Consider the following 13705-nt stretch of genomic DNA (forward strand, 5'->3'; position numbering starts at 1 on the left):
CATATTTGGGCTTCGTGCCAACTATTTGAACCCTTCGGGGATTTTTATTACTATTTTCTCACTGTTTTGACTTATTACTTGAACTCAGTCATGTTATATTTCACTGTTTTTCGTACTCAACCATGTCTACTCTAATTTTAACACTTACATGGTCTTTTAAATGATGTTTGGGCTGAGAAACACTGTTCTACTATTGCCCGAGGGGCTTGTGAGTATTTTTGACTGAGTAAGGCCAAGGGCCTAGTTGTGAGGAAAACACTGATACTGATTTGAGGCCGAGGGCCTGAGATATATACGCCACGAGGTGACTTGTTGATATGAGGTCGAGAGCTTAGAGATGATGCCATGAGATCGCTTGATGTTGCGCTTGGACCGTAAGGGGCCCCTCCAGGAATCTGCACACCCCCAGTGAGCATGGGTACCCATTGTGATGTGAAATTGAGTCCGAGGGGCTGTTATTGTTCTAAGATATTTCCCGAGGGGCGGATGTGGTGATACTGCGCCCGAGGGGCGAACTTCTATTTGGTTGATTTATCTTAATTACTTGTCCATTACTTATTTATTTGTTGAAAGAGGATTTTACTTGACTTTCCACTGTTTTACTGCTTTTAAATGATTTTACTACTTCATTATAGAATGTCTTGTGCCTTACGTGTTTTCTTACTTTCAGTCGTTATTTACATTTATCATTTCTATTTCCCTTCAAATGTTTGTACTAGTTTATGGCAGACTTCTATTATGGCCTGTAGACGCTCATGACTTGTGACACCCCAGTTAGGGCTGTGTTGGGTTGTACTTCCGCATTTTATTGATATTATCTGCCACTTCATATTATTAATCATGGTTTAGGCTATTTTATTGTTGATTAACTGTTTAACGTCGAATTAGGAATAATTGGCTGGCCTTGTCTTCACGAGAGACGTTTGTATTTATCCTCGAGAGGCTGCAGAACCTTTAGACAAAACTTCATATTCTTGAAATTATGGTCATGTGAACTTGTTGATCCGAGTACTAAACCTCCGTTATTCTATTCTCTCATAGATAGTGAGGACATGCGATACCGGACAGGGTGGACGATCACCAGTGCCACCAGTTGTGGCTACCAGAGGCCGAGGACACGGCTGTGGTCGTGGTAGAGGCAGAGCAGTGAGGGAAGCACCTGTAGATCCACTAGCTACCATATCTCAGGATCAGGCTCCAGCTATGGATGCTCCAGCAGCACTAGTTCAGGCACCAACTGTGCCCATCATGATTCTGGGTCTTCAAAAGGCCTTGGCTCAGATCTTATCAATTTGCACTGGCCTAGCTCAGGCGATTTCAGCCACTACAGCCGCAACTACTTCGCAGGCTAGGGGAGGCAATCAGACTCCCGCCTCTCGCACATCTGAGCAGGTCGTGCAGGGACTTCAGACGTCGGGGGCGCATCCAGCCCAGACGGTTGCAGCTGCTCAGGACTATGTGGTTCCTGTCATGCCGGAGGATGAGCAGCGTAGGTTAGAGAGGTTTGGTAGACTGCAGCCTCCGACCTTAAGTGGCGCAGAGGGCAAGGATGCCTAGGGCTTTTCGGATAAGTGTCAGAGGATGCTCTATACTGTCGGTATTCTGGATACCAGCGGGGTCGCTTTTACCACCTATCAGTTTTTAGGAGCTGCTTTCACTTGGTGGGAGGATTTTGAGAGGTGTAGGCCTGTTGGTGTAGCACCCCTTACCTGGCAGCAGTTCTCCGTTCTCTTTCTGGAGAAGTATGTGCCGCAGTCTCACAGAGAGGAGCCGCGTAGGCAGTTTGAGTGGTTGCGTCAGGGGGAGATGACCGTGTCGCAGTATGAGTTGAGGTTCTCTGAGTTGGCTAGTTATGCCAACTGGTTGGTCCCGACAGATAGAGAGAGGATTAGGAGTTTATTGATGGTCTTACTTATCAGCTCCATATTCTCATGACCAGGGAGAAGCTGGCTGGTGCTACTTTCGAAAAGGTTGTGGATATCGCCCGTGAGATTGAGTCGTTCGTCGTTAGGAGTGAGAGGAGAGGGAGGCCTCAAGGATCTGGTAGTTATAGTGGTGCTCCTTCGAAGGGTCAGATTCAGTACGATAGAGGCCGTTCATTCAGGTCTACTCAGCTAGCTCGCCCAGGTTATCGTGGGGCATCTTCGGGTCATGGTTATCATGGATCTCAGCAGGGCCAGCCATCACTCAGCGCCCTTCCAACTCAGAGTTCAACCCATGTTCCATTAGTTCAGGGCTCTTCTATGCCGAGTGCATCTGTTAGTCACTCCGGTGCGAGGGGTTCCCTTCAGTCCCCTTCTCCAGCACCTGTGAGTTGTAATGAGTGTGGTTGTAGACATGTGATTTTTGACCCTCCCCGAGATTTTTATATATTAGCGTAAAATATTTAATTTAGGCATAATATAGATATTTTAAGTAATTTTGACTCTTTTACTTTATTTTAGTACAAGAAAACAAAAATTACAAAAAATAGGTTCATTAATGTTTTGTAGTCATTTTTAATCTAAAAAATACACAAAAATTGTATCGTATTTTTATTTTAATATGATATTTGAAAATACAAAAATAGATTTGTTTTAATGGTTAGTTTTATTTTAGTAGTTATTTGAATAGTAGGATTAATTAATAAATGGGCCCGTATTTTTAATCTCATTCGCAGCGAAAGAATAGAACTTGGGCTTGAACAACCCATCTTTAGGCCTAATTTTGGACCTAGACCACAATTGTCAAGCCCATAATTCCTAGGCCCATACCCCTTAACCTAAAACCCTACAACCTAGACTCTACACTATAAAAGAATGCCTAAGACTAAAGAATGAAGGAGGGGGGAACACTGAAGGAACGAAAAAAAGGCCGAGCAAAAGTTGAACAAAAGCTGCGCATAGACCCGGACCCCCTAACGTCTTCTTCTTCATCGAACGACCCCCCACGTAGCTTTCATCATCTTCTTCACTGGAACGATAGAAGAAAAGCGTCAGAGCCTGAAAAAGAAGCAGCGACGCCACCCAGCTTCGCCGGAAATCCGGTAACCTCACTCACCTCACCCCGTTCATTCCGCTACTGCCTCACCGGCAAGTGACAACACCAACCAGCGACCAAACAACTTAAACCAGCCGTTGTTCGTTGGAAACCAGACACACGATGTCACCGGCGACCACCATTGATACCGGCGAACACACACACACACACTGCTACCGTTCCACCCTCCCACATTTGCCGCTACCATAACTGGTCAGAAATGCAGCAAAAACAGTGACAGAAACGTGAGAAGTTTCTATTCATCATCCCGTTTGAGGTTGTCGAGTCAGTGTTCCGTCCGAGCTACTGTCATATTCCGGTTCCAGGTTCATAGCTCATCCAAGATCACTCTAGAGTTGACGCCACTCTAAGATCTCAAAACATTTCTGGTACTTTCCCTTTTTATTATATTCTTGTTCTTGCTATGCTCTTATCTGTGTTAAAGATGTTTTTTGTTTGCATATCGTTATCTGCTTTAGGATGGGGTGTGATTTAGTTTTTTTTTTCCCTTTTTATTGTTTGTGATATAATCTTTAATGGTTTATAACTAATTTATGAGCAACAGTAGCTACTATTCCTCAAATATTCATTCATTTTCATTTGGACCGTTTTAATTTTCATACTCTTAGGTAAGTTAGAGTTCTATAAGGGTTGTATTCGGATGCTGAGTTTGAAAATTGGATTATAGAATTAGACTAAAAGAAACAAACATTAGTTTGAGCTTGGATTGGCGTAAGTAAGTCAAAAAGCTTTAAAATGTTATGAATATGCTTTCATTAATTGAATGATAGAAGTACGTATGTTTAGGCCGACGACGTTTTGGATAGGCAAACTTTTAAGCGCGTAAATGAATCCTCGTGACTATGGGTACGGTAACCGTGGCATAGTTGCGATGCATAATCTCCAATTCGGGTGCGCATTTATGTGACCCGAATCCAAATCTCAACAACGTTAGATAAAATGTGTTGCGGGCTGCGGGTGCATTTATGTGACGCGGTTCGAAACATGTTTTATGTGACGTTGAATTTTTCTTAAAATTAATTAAAGGCGGCTAAAAAGTTAAAATGCACATAGGTTTAAAAGTGTTCTAAAATTAGATAATTTAGCTAAATATAACAGTTGAGCGACCGTGCTAGAACCACAGAACTCGGGAGTGCCTAACACCTTCTCTCGGGTTAACAGAATTCCTTACCCAGATTTCTGGTTCGCGGACTGTTAAACAGAGTCAATCTTTTCCTCGATTCGGGATTGGAACCGGTGACTTGGGACACCACAAATCTCCCAAGTGGCGACTCTGAATTTCTTAGTATAAATTCCGTCTCGATTGTCTTTTAATTGGAAAAAACTCCTTTATACATCCCCTTCCGGGGTTGTAGGTAAAAAAGGAGGTGTGACAGCTCTGGCGACTCTGCTGGGGACAAGAACCCAGAATATCTGGTTCAGGGCTCTGTTTGGACCTAATGTGCTAAATGATGCTTTGACCGCTTTGATATTATCTGAACTGTATATAAATTTCTACGAAACCCTTCTCTTCTCATCTTCGGGGATGTGCTCACTGGTCGAGACTCCCTATTCTGTTAGTGTCATACCTTTTAATAAGAAAGAGGCTCGGACAATTTACTAAGCCGGATGGCCTTTTGGTTCCCGGTACGTAGCTCCCTCCTTGGCTCGAGTTGTCCGCTCGGGTACACAGTCTAGAACACATACCCAGGTTTTGAACCTAGAATAACTCAGCCTCATGCCGGATCCCTAGTAGGAACGCTTGTTTGCATCATGTGCATTTTGACTTTGGGGACTCAACACGGGGGTTGGGTCCGTCTATGACAGGTATACCCAAAATAACAGACCATCTTGATGCATCCTATGTGCTACATGTTGCATCTATTCAGGGGTAAACGGGTCATTTGGCGGACCAATGATAGTTGAGGGCAAATGAAAAAAAGAAAAAAGAAAAAGAAAAAGAAAAAGAGAGGGTGAAGTGTGAAGATAAAGCGAGTGGGGCCTAATTATGTTTTCTGTCACATTTTTGTTAAGAAAAAAAGAGAGCTTGAAAATTGAAAAAAAAAAAGATTTTGCACTTTTTTCATTATTTTCCGAAAAATCGAAAAAAAGAAGGAAAAAGAAAATCCAAAAAAAAGATGTTGCATGTTTCATTATTTTCAGGGAAAAGAAAAAAAAATATATTCTCTAAATTAGTTGTTTTTGTTTAAATTCTCGCCCGTATCCAATCTGCCCGAACTACGCATACCTGATTCTCGTCTTTCGGGGCGTGATACGTAGGTAACCCACATAGGGTCCGGTCTTCCTAGTAAATCTTAGGTTCTTGGCTTTGCGGGGTCTTAGCCAAATTTTGCACTTCTAGCCACCTTTTGGCCGAATAAACCATTTTGCAAAAATAGCCTCAACCATGTCTTGCATGTGTCTAGTAGGGAATGTTATTGTCTCACATAGCGTTGGTTCAAGTTTTCTCATACAAGTGTGGATCTACTTATAGGAGTTTGAGCATGACAGATACCCCAGGGCCACTGCATTCAGAAGTTGTTTAAGGAGATTTTTTTATATGTCGTCTTTTACTTTCTAGTTTTGTATAGTAATGTCGAGTTTTTTTATTACCATCGTATTTTCTATTTTACATCTGAAAAAGTGTGTTATAAATCAAAAGCAAAAGAAAAGAGATGTTGCATTTTATATTTTCGTTATATGTTTTCTTTAGAATACTAATTCTACAAATGGAAAAAAATTGAGGTTGTTTTTCCTTTAGGCAATTAATATCTAGAACTTAAAATAAATTATTTTTGTGTTTCCTTTAGTATATTAGGACCAAAATTAAAAAAAAAAAGAGAATTTTTCTTTTAGTACATCTTTAAAAGCTTTCGTTAAGGTGTTAATTCCAAAATCCAAAAAGATTTTCTTTTGAGGTGTTTCTTTGGGAAATTAGTGAAAAATGAAAAAAAATCTTTTTATTTTCATTAGAACTTGAGGATATAAAAAAAATACTTTATCTTTTGTTTTATCGTTAGAATTTCTTCTTTAGGCAATCGAAATTGAAATCCAAAAACATTTTGTTTTATCTTTTTCATTGCTTGTTTCGAAATATTACGTCAGGATATCAAATGAAAATTCAAAATATGTTTCTGTGGTTTATTCTTTAGATCTTCTTCTTAAAAAAAAGAGAATCAAAAATATTTTTTTTCTCTTCTAGGGTTTTTTTTCTTAATAATTTCTCATAGAGTGTTTATTTCAAAAAAAAAATATATATGCTCGTTAAGCTTGAGTTTAGGATAAGTTATAGAACATTGAGTCTAGAAAATTCAAAAAAAGGATTTGCTTCTTTTATTTCTCTTTTCTCATCAGAGTAGTCATTAAGGTAAAAAAGAAAAAAAGAGAACGATAGTTTGTTTGCTTTATTTCCGATCTTTCAGAACTACACAAAGATCTGATTCATACGGCACCATGATACGTAGGAAACCTACATAGGGTTCGATCGAATCATTTTTTTAAGACTGTTAAAAGAAAAGAAAAAAGAATTAAAATTATGGGATGTGAGATATGAGAGAAAGAAAGGGTGATGATTAAAAAAAGAGAAATGGAGGAAAATAGGCAAGCCAGCAAGTGCTAGAAAAGCAAAGAAAATAGAGGTTGAAATGAAAAAATTGGGATGATGCCAACTGACCTTTGTACCCTCGAAGTCATTTTAGAACCGATAATTGTTGCTAGGTGCATTGCACATAAAGTGAGATTATCTTATGTTAAATGCCCTAACGCTAACGTGATGACTTCATTTTGTTATATTGATAGCAGAATGGTGGGTGGTTTGTGGTTTTTAAAGTGGTAACTCTTCTCTACAACACAAAGTCAAAAGGCAATGGCAGACAATAACAGAACTGAGTTGGTTGATACTGGTGCCCGGAAGTAGTCGGTTGAACAGGATAATGGGTTGGTTGAAGAGGTAAAGATGTTAAGACAACACATGACGGATATGTATCAGGCCTGGATGACTGGGAAGGTACCACCCCCACAACCACCTAGCTTCCTAAATGCTACCCTTACCTGAACATCGGTCACAGTGCCAGATGATCCCCCATACTCTCCAGACCCACCCGCTTATCATGGCTTTCCCAACCACCCTAGTAGCTCCATTACTCATCTTCCAATTACCTTTCCCAAAAATTGCCCTCCTGTCTTTTCCACCATCCCCAATAATGAACACTCACTCAAAGCTCACGATGACCAATATTACCCCTCAAAGGTTGCCCACAAAGTTCCCAACTCATACAAACAGAGCCTTTGGGATAAGTTTCATGTTGAAAATGAAAGGTTCACAGGAAGAGAAGGGAAAGATGGGATACCCAGGAGGCTGAAAGGCATAGAACAATCCTTGAAAAACAAACAAGGAAGGGAAGACCAAGGTAGCATGACTTACAAAGAACTGTCTGTGTCCCCTGACGTTCGCCTGCCCGCGGGGTTCAAAGTGCCAAAATTTAACTTGTATGATGGGTGTGGAGATCCGGTAGCCCACCTGAGGGTCTATTGCAGTGAAATGAGAAGCGTTGGAGAGAAATATGACCTGTTGATGGCATATTTCAGTAAAAGCCTGGCTGGGGCAGCTTTGGACTGGCATATTCATCAAGATGTTGATAAGTGGCCTACATTGGGTGCCATGGCTCAAGATTTTGTTCGATGCTTTCAATACAGATCAGGTGTTACCCCAGACCGCTCCTCCCTATCTAAAATGAAAAAGAAGACGGAGGAAAGTGTTAGGGAGTTTGGACTCAGATGGAAGGAGCAGGCTGCTCGAGTTAATACCCCGATTGGAGAAGAAGAAATGGCCGAGCTCTTCCTAAAAGCCCAGGGGCCCACCTACTTCAGTCATTTGATCCGGGCCTTGGGAAGGCCTTTCAATGATGTGTTAAAAATGGGGGAGATGGTAGAAGAGGGAATAAAATCAGGTAAAATCATGAGCTGTTCGAAAGACATTCAAAACATCCCAGTAAGCTTGGGTGGAAGAAAGAGAAACAGAAAAGATGATCCGATGGGCTTTCCTGATCAACACTTCCAACCTCGACATCGTCCCTATGGATATCCTGATGCACTAGATGATCCTCCCCAATGCCACTTATCTCCACGGAACTCCCAAAATCGTATATCATTCTCTCAGTACCCAGCTCCACAAAATGCCTATCCACCCCCACGAGCCTATCGAAACCCCCCTGGATCAGGTTTCCGGCCCAATCAAGCATTTAAGAATGAGAGGTTGCTGAAAAAAGAAAAGGCTTTCACCCTATTGGGAGTGTCATACGCCAGTTTGTTCCAAAAGTTGAAGCAATTGGACATGTTGAAGCCGATCCAGATAAAAATGCCAAACCCTCTTCCAAAGAAGTTTGATTTTTCTCAAAGGTGCGCATATTGCTCAGATGCCCGGGTCATGACATAGAGAAGTATTGGAATCTGAAGAAAGCAATTCAGAAGCTTATTGATGTAGGTGACATTGTCGTGCAAAATCCAGATGCAACAAATAATAGCCAAAGTCCATCGTCTGTGCATAATGAGACGCATATGGTGGGTATGGTTTATTCTGAAAAGGAATGTGATAATTCTTCTGAGATCCTCGAAGGCCCATGCGCTGCAAAGTTTTCCGTGCTGTCAGAGGTTGATCTTAAGAATGAGCCAGCAAAGGGAACCCAAAATCAATTTGTTAAGAATAATGTGATGGAAGTTTGTGAAGGTCCTAGTAATGTTGATGCAGAATTCAGGGGCTAAGATGCCGAGCTTGGCAATTGGAAAGACGCGTCTGTCTTGGTTAGCCAGGGAGGAGTTTTAGTGATTTATTTTGTTGTCATTTCTGTTGTCCAGGTTATTTCAGGGTTGTAATCCAGATATTGTCTTGGGACTCAAACCCTTCTATCCTCTTATTTTGCCTAGTTTGTTTAGTCTAGTAGCCTGTTTAGTGTTGTCTAGGTTTGTTCTAGGTTTGTAGTCCCAGTTTAGTTTGTTTGTTTTGTTGTCCAAACCCTATCACCATCTGTCTAATGCAATTTTTTTTCCCTGTGATTTCTAGTCATTTTCATTTAGTTCTATTTTCTTTTATAGTTCTTTTCCTGTTGACTCTAGTGACGTGACATGCACGCGTAATTCTCAGCTTGGTTTTAAAAGCCAGTTTAATCACGAAGCAATGAAACTATGTTGAAGATGTAGGGACATTTGAGGGAAATAAGTAAAGGCATTTTGAGATCACTTCAAGCCCGAATTGTGTGAAACTGGGGCAGATAGAACATAAAAACCCCTATTGAAATGCATCCTGCCGCATCAATTTGAAGATAAAATCAAGTTTGCCCCAAATTTGTAGGGGGCCACTCGTGGTAATGAGAGTGAGAGTGTTGTCCAATGATGCTTTGTATATAACAAATGTAGAAGGCGAATGTATGGGTACGGCCATCAAGTCTGGCACAACCAAAAGATGTTACGAATGTTTTCCTTGGTTTGTTTAATTGTGTTGTTTGTACTTGGCATGTTTTGAAGGATGGAATGACAAAGGCATTTTGTTCGGCTATCTAAACACTTTATCCCTTGTCACCCCTTTTGAGCCTTATTTATTTTCTTTCATACCCCTATTTCGGGATCAACGACACAATTCAGAAACGCAAGTGCGGAGGATAAGTAAGTGAAAAGCAAAAGAAAGAATGAACAAGAAAGGAAAATGAGAAGAAAAATGAAAAGAGAGAAGAAAGAGAAAGAAAAGAAAAGAAAAGAGAAAAGCAAAAAGAGAAAAAAGAGAGAAAAAGAAAAAGAGAAAAAAGATAGAAAAGAAGAATAACAGAAGAAAAAAGAGAAAAAGAAAAGAAAGAGAGAAAAGAAAAATCACAACAACAAAGTAATTTCTATGACATGAACTACGTTCGACCTAATTCCTTTTAAGGATACGTAGGCAGCCTCACGGTTCGGTCTCATCAAAATAAAAATCCAAAAGTTCCCAAGCAAGAAACTGGGGCAGAAGTTATGGTTGTTGTAAGAAATCTGATTCTGAAAGTTGTAATTTTGAACCCATTTGAATTGTTTTCGAGCCTTTGATATCTTTTCTTCTTAACCCCATCCAAAAACCCACATTACGGTCCAAAGAAAGACCTTCCGATCAGTCTTTGAGAGATGCCAAGTCGAGAAAATAGAGGTGATTCATATTAGGGGCAACACTATGGTCCAAGCAGAAAAAAATAATAATAACGAAAATGAGAGAGTCTTATCGGTGAAAACCCGCACAGGCACCATAGGGCGACGGGAGCTGAGAGAAATCCAAGAATGAGAGAGTCTTATTGGTGAAAACCCTCGTGGGCACCGTAAGGCGACGGTAAGTTGAGAGAAAGAACAAAATGAGAGAGGCTTGATGGTGAAAACCCTTCGGGCACTACAAGTCGAATAAGGATTGTGAATCAGATTGAATAATCGGAGCATTGAAGCCCAGTTTCACGGTTCAGAGGTAAAACAGGGGTTGAACATCAGACTTGCTCAACAGAATAGGCTACAGGTGCATATCATGGTCATTAGAGTTGGTATCCACATCTGATAGGATTCTACTTTGTAATTTTCTTGTTAGGAATCATCTCTTTCCTTTGCCGTTTACTCTGTTCCTTTTGTCTTGTTTACTTCCTCTTCCTCAGTCTGTTTGGTCAAAATAAGTGAGAAATGACTTCAAAATTTGCCACCAGCTTTTCAATTGCACAAAACGGGATCTGGCCAGTACATCAAAGTATCATAAGTCAGGAAAGAACAACAAGCGCATTGAGCTTGTAATAATCAACATGCTTTGGGATCTGTATGAAATACAAAGGTTTGGTACACATCAATTTAGGAACAATGCAACAGATGAAGGGTGTTAGGTGGACGGATCAAAGGTATTTTTGGTAAAACACAAAGGTTGGTAAATGTCAGTTCATGAGCAATGCAACAGATAGAAGGAATTGGGTCTGAACGGAGAAGGGGCATTTTCTGTGATAAGGATGACAGAGAAAGTGGCTAGTCCATAAGCAAGCAAGGTCCTCGAGGGGAAATCAGTTATCATAGGAAGTGAAGGAGCAATCGCCCTCAAAGTCAAGGCCACAAACCAACCACCACATTTTAAACTAACAAGATTTTTCTTTGATTGAAATAGGGGCAGAAATCTTGTTTGTTTCGGAGAAACCCTCCGTGGAGAAAGGCAGTCACCAAACAAGTTTGATTTTTTATTTTCAGGACCCTCCTGGAAAATAGGACCTAGTTTAAAGTTTAGAAATGGCATAATCTAGCATAAATGTATCCCAAAGGAATATAAGTTGGTTTAGAAGTTTGCATGCTTGAGATAAGAATCAATTAAGAGTTTTCAGGACCCTCCTGAATAATGGGACTTAGCTTTAAGATTTCGATTAGATAACAACATTTAGCGTAAAGTCTGCTGTAGGGTAGTATAACTCAGCCATAAAAGTTGTGACTCTTAAGATAAAATTGGACTTTTTGATTTTCAGGACCCTCCTAGATAATGAGGAGTAGTTTAAAGATCCTCTTAGATAGAAAGATTTAGCAGAAGTCACACCTGTAGAAGATATAACTTAGATTTTAAATTGACATTTAGTTAAGAGTTGTCAGGAACCCCTGAATAATGGGACATAGCTTTCAAATCCTTAGTAATGCTTGGTAATATGATTTAGTTTTACGATCACATCTATCCCTAGCCACCAAACTGGGGCAGAAAAAATTCTTTGTTTTGTCTATGTTGAAGTCAGGAGCCCGCCTGGAAAGCAGGGAATACATTTCAAGTTAAAGTCAGGAGCCTGCCTGGAGATCAGGGAATACTTTCAAGTCAGCAGTCAGGAGCCCGCCTAGAGAGCAGGGAATACTTTCAAGCGTAGCAGTCAGGAACCCGCCTGAAGAACAAGGGAGTACAATTTAAATTTTAGCTTTCAAATTCTTTGTGTTGTCTATTTTGAATTCAGGAGCCCGCCCGGAGAGCAGGGAATACATTTCAAGTTGAAGTCAGGAGCCCGACTGGAGAGCAGGGAATACTTTCAATCGCAGCAGTCAGGAGCCCGCCTGGAGAACAAGGGAGTACAATTTACGTTTTAGCTTTCAAACTCTTTGTTTTGTCTATGTTGAAGTCAGGAGCCCGCCTGGAGAGCAGGGAATACATTTCAAGTTGAAGTCAAGAGCCCGCCTGGAGAGCAGGGAATACTTTCAAGCGTAGCAGTCAGGAGCCCGCCTGGAGAACAAGAGAGTACAATTTAAATTTTAGCTTTCAAATTCTTTGTTTTGTCTATCTTGAAGTCAGGAGCCCACCTGGAGAGTAGGGAATACATTTCAAGTTAGAAGTCAGGAGCCCGCCTGGAGAGCAGGGAATACATTTCAAGTCCAGCAATAAGGAGCCCGCCTGGAGAGCAAGGAATACATTTCACGTTAGCAGTCAGGAGCCCGCCTGAGGAGCAGGGAATACATTTCACGTCAGCAGTCAGGGAGCCCCGCCTGGAGAATAGGGTCAGTTTTTACTTTAGTCAAGCTTAGTTTATAGTTTTCCTAGTCTATTCTTTAGTTTAATTTCATCACTGCATCAATAGTAAAAGTGGTTTACAATTTTGCTAACAACCTACAAATCTTCCTAGTGCAAACTGGGGTAGAAAATTTCTTTGTTTTGTCTATTTTGTTGTAATCGGGCACCCACCTGGAGAACAAGGGGAAACAACTCAAGTTTCTAGGGAAATCAGTGTCGTAGGAAGACAACTCGAGCTTCAAGGGAAAGTAGTTTCAAAGGAAGACAGTTCAAGTTTCAGGGGAAAATGGTTCAAGGTGCAAGGGAAAATAGTGTCAAGTAACAAGAGAAGACAGTTCGAGTTCAACAGTCAGGCGTCCACCTGAAGAAAAGGAAAAGCATCTCATATTGCAATTCAAGTCAGCAACCAAAGAATATCGCGGCAAGAATGCGAGTCAACAGTCCGAGTTTATCAATAGAAGTTAGTCACAATAAAGAAAAAGAGGGAAAGGCAAGAAGTGAATCCAAATGCAGAAGTTGATGAAAGATGTGAACTGCTTAAGACATGGTGGAAATCACAAGCACTACATGTCCGGTCTTGGTCCGAAAATCTGAAGAAGAACGAGCTAGCACTTGCAACTGGCAAGTGCCAAGGTTCAAATCTAAAGTCTGCATGAAGAACCATTCAAGACTCAAGATCAAGCTTCAGAAGACTTATAGATAGGAATCTTGTAACTCGTCGTTGATAGGCTTAGCTAGTCTTTTTCATGTTTTGATTTTGATGTAATAGCAGGATTGCGGACCGGAACCTCGACGGAATGGCACCTTGCCCGGCTCTCCACCTCGGTATACTCCATCACCTTACTCATCTCTGAACTACACGTGGTCTGATTCCTTTATAGCCAAGGATATGTATGCAGCCCAGATACCAGGGCTCGGTCACACTCCCTTCTCTCTTGGCTTTAGTCTCTCCAAATAAGGGTCGGGTAAAAAACTTGTCTAGTCAGTCTTTGTCTGAAAACTCTGTACGTTTCCAGTCAAAGAGGGGCAACTGTAGACATGTGATTTTTTACCTTCCTCGAGATTTTTTATATATTAGCGTAAAATATTTAATTTAGGCATAATATAGATATTTTAAGTAATTTTGACTCTTTTACTTTATTTTAGTACAAGAAAACAAAAATTACAAAAAATAGGTTC

At 40.7% G+C, this 13705-nt stretch overlaps 1 long non-coding RNA gene across 1 annotated transcript; it reads left to right on the forward strand.

The window, feature by feature from the left end:
- Positions 1-2976: 2976 nt before the first annotated feature.
- On the forward strand, positions 2977-13346 carry LOC142164797 (uncharacterized). Its single transcript, XR_012695833.1, has 2 exons — positions 2977-3407; positions 11765-13346. It is a non-coding gene; the product is annotated as an uncharacterized LOC142164797 (long non-coding RNA).
- Positions 13347-13705: the final 359 nt, after the last annotated feature.

This window comes from Nicotiana tabacum, chromosome 10 (genome assembly GCF_000715075.1).
Source record: "Nicotiana tabacum cultivar K326 chromosome 10, ASM71507v2, whole genome shotgun sequence".
Lineage (NCBI taxonomy): Eukaryota > Viridiplantae > Streptophyta > Magnoliopsida > Solanales > Solanaceae > Nicotiana > Nicotiana tabacum.